This window comes from Lycium barbarum, chromosome 9 (genome assembly GCF_019175385.1).
Source record: "Lycium barbarum isolate Lr01 chromosome 9, ASM1917538v2, whole genome shotgun sequence".
Taxonomy (NCBI): Eukaryota; Viridiplantae; Streptophyta; class Magnoliopsida; order Solanales; family Solanaceae; genus Lycium; species Lycium barbarum.
The window spans coordinates 47,421,845-47,425,656 of NC_083345.1; positions in this window are offsets into that span (position 1 = coordinate 47,421,845).

Consider the following 3,812-nt stretch of genomic DNA (forward strand, 5'->3'; position numbering starts at 1 on the left):
TGATCTGTATGGCCATTTTGATATGACATTATATGATACGGGGCCACGCCCCTTTTTCTGATTCCTCTGTATAGTGGCACCAGCGTCGGGAGGGTGGCCACATTCTGTCTGCCGAGTCCCGTGTCAGGGACCGGATATGATATGATATGACATATGTTTTTGTACGCATTCTGTCTGTTTTGGAAATATGCATTTGACACTCTGGATTCTGTACTCATTTTCTGTAACCAATATGATTTGACTTATGTGATTCCGCTTTACATATTCAGTACATATTTCGTACTGACCCCCTTTCTTCGGGGGCTGCGTTTTCATGCCGCGCAGGTACTGACGACAGGTTCGCTGATCCACACGTTTAGGATCCTATTTCTGCTATTTGGGGCGCTCTCTTCTACAGAGCCCATCTTTTGGTACAGTCTGTCACTGCTATCTGGATATGTACTTTGTTCAGGGTATGACGGGGCCCTGTCCCGTCTTATGATTATGATATGTTCTGTAGAGGTCTGTGGATACATCTGTGTGGGTTCTGTACATATGTTTGGGATATTCTGTTCTGTGATGGCCTTATCGGCCTATGTGTGCCAAGTCTGCTTTTCTGCTAAGTTCTGTAGCGACCACTAATATTATTATTATATTATTATTCTGTTAATATGCTAATTTGGGGTATCGGGTACGTATAGGTGCCCAGCTCGGGCACTGGTCGCGGCCCACGGGGTTGGGTCGTGACAGTACAAATGGCCCTCTTAGCAATGTTTGTATGAATGGCCCTCTTGGCAATATTTATATGAATGGCCTTCTTGGCATTGTATGAATGCATGGCCCTCTTGGATTGTTTGTATGCATAGCCCTCTTGGCATGTTTGTATGAATTGCCCTCTTGGCAATGTTTGTATGAATGCCCTCTTGGCAATGTTTGTATGAATGGCCCTCTTGGCAATGTTTCTATGAATTGCCCTCTTGGAAATGCTTGTATAAATGTCCCTCTTGGCAATGTTTGTATCAATGGCCCTATGGCATGTTTGTATGAATGGCCCTCGCGGAAATATTTTTATGAATGGCCCTTATGGCAATGCAAATGACAAATATGGCCCATTCGGCTAAATTGTCTTTCTTTCGTCCTTTGTATCGGGTGTCACCCTCGTGGTCAAATGTGCCGTTTTGATTTGTCGTGGCCCTTTTGACCGGATATTTTCCCTTGTGGCGTTTTGGTCATTTTATAGCTCTTGTGGCTACGTATTTGCCCTTATGGAATTTTGATGATTATGTAGCCCTTGTGGCTAGATAATTGCCCTTATGGTGTTAAGATCCTTTTATAGCCCTCGTGGCTAGATTTTTACCCTTATGGCATTTAGATCGTTTTTTAGCCCTCGTGGCTAGATATCTTGCCCTTATGGCATTTTCGTCCTTTTATAGCCCTCATGGCTTTTGACTGCTGCAAACCCTTTATTTGTTAGCGGCTTCGACCTCATTAGGCGTACTTGTCTTTACCTGCAAATGAAACAAGGTTGGAAAAATGGGTCGTCCTCCTGACGACATGGAGACCTGGATCAACAATGGGTTATTTTCCTAACCAAGTTGATCCCTATTAGTGCCTTTGGCCGTGTCTTCGGGTTTGCCAGCTCCCTTGGGTTCAATCCTCTTGGATTCGGTATTTGAAATGAATTTATCTTAACATAGAAAGAAATTTTTTTCGTAAATCATGGATTATGAGTTGTTTATTTTTTAAAGAAAGACGTATATATTTTTTTAATACTGCTTAAGTTGATTGTCATGACATGCGCTTTTGAATGAAAATTTTTTCCTTCTTCATCGCTTTTGATAGCTGAGAATCCTGCCCTCTCATGCAAAATTTTTTGAGATCCTCTCAAAAATTCGGCTCCAGTCTACCTATTTTCTTGGCAAACTCTCGTGCTGAGTCTTGACTATAGAAATTTTGAGGGACCTAAATATTTCTTCACCAGTTTAGGGTGTTGAATTGGTTATTTTGAGTGACTGGTTAAGAGTATTCTCAAAATTTCTGCCCCAGTTTGAGACTGTGGATTGGCTGACTCTTGTGACAGACTGGTTGCATGAATTTTTGAGATTCTGTCACAGTTGGGCATGTATGGCAATCTCTTTGTGCCAAATCAGAATTCTCATTGAAGTCTTATCTTTGCGGCTTCCTAGGGTTTCTCTTTTGGTACGATCGAGCTCAAAGAGCGCCTACATATCCTGTCACAGCAGGAATCAGGTCGAACATATTTCGGAATAAAGTAATTGTGTTTTGGTTGGTTTTTACTAATAATGCGATCGGGTCCCAAATGGACTGCCTACGTATCCTACTCTAGGGAATTCCGGTCATTGCATAGTTCATATTACGAGGAAATCATTTTATTTTTTCCTAATCTGTTACAAACGATTACAAGCAAAGAAATAACTATTACAAGCAAATAACTAATACTATTAAAAAACAAAACTCCATGTCACGACCCAACCAGAGGGCCATGACGGGCACCCGGAGCTAACACATCGAGCACCTCTAAACATACATCTTATAAACATTTCTGGGTGCACCATAAATATAGCTCCGGGATATCATGATCTATAAGGACATATATCACAATATGATGGAACATCTCGATATAATCTTCAACAGTTATGTCCATCATCACCAGCCAACAAGGCTACTAAAATGTTATACAATGATATGGACCGGTAGGGTTATGAAATGTCTAACTATACACACATGTCTACGATCCTATACATAGAATACAAGTGACCATAAAGACCAATACCAATAGACTGCAGCTCCGAAGTAAGTGGATTGCTCCTAAGAATCCGCTGATAAATCACCTACGGGTCAAATCCGTGTACCTATCTACCTGCGGGCATGAACGCAGCATCAACAAGAAAAGACGTCAGTACAAGAAATGTACTGAGTATGTAAGACATGAATAACAACATAATAAGAAATATAGAACATAACATGAGATAAAGATAACCTGTACATCTGATCGCCTCATAAGGCAGATACCATGCATGCTTAGCTTTCTTTTTAAAAAAACATTCCTCATATATATATAAATAATAATGCAGTGGAACGTGTAGCCCGATCCATAAATGTTTTATATTGCTGCGAAACATGCAGCCCGATCCATATATCATATCATCATTATATATAAATATATATATTGCCGCGGAACGAACACGATCTAAGATGAGAAAGAAATGTCAATCATTCCTAAATGCCCTGCAGCCTCTTATTTATAAGTGTGGCGCGTCTTCACTCCTATAAACAAGACTCGCCTGGACACGGCTCGTAAACACACCTAGGATGAACTACTCGGATACCACTTTTGTCACGACCCAAACGACACATCTCTATATAATCTTCAACAGTTATGTCCATCATCACGAGCCAATAAGGCTACTAAAATTTTATACAATGATATGGACCGGTAGGGTTATGAAATGCCTAACTATACACACATGTTTATGAGAATATACATAGAATACAAATGACCATAAGGACCAATACCAATAGACTGTAGCTCTGAAGTAAGTGGAGTGCTCCTGAGAATCTACTGATAAATCACCTATGGTCAAATCCGTGTACCTGTCTACCTGCGGGCATGAACGCAGTGTCCACAAGAAAGTAAATCAATACGAACAATGTACTGAGTATGTAAGGCACGAATAACAACCTAATAAGAAATATAGAACATAACATGAGATAAAGATAACCTGTACATCTAATCGCCTTATAAGGTAGATACCATGCATACATAACTTTCTTTTACAAAAAACATTCCTCATATATATATATATATATAT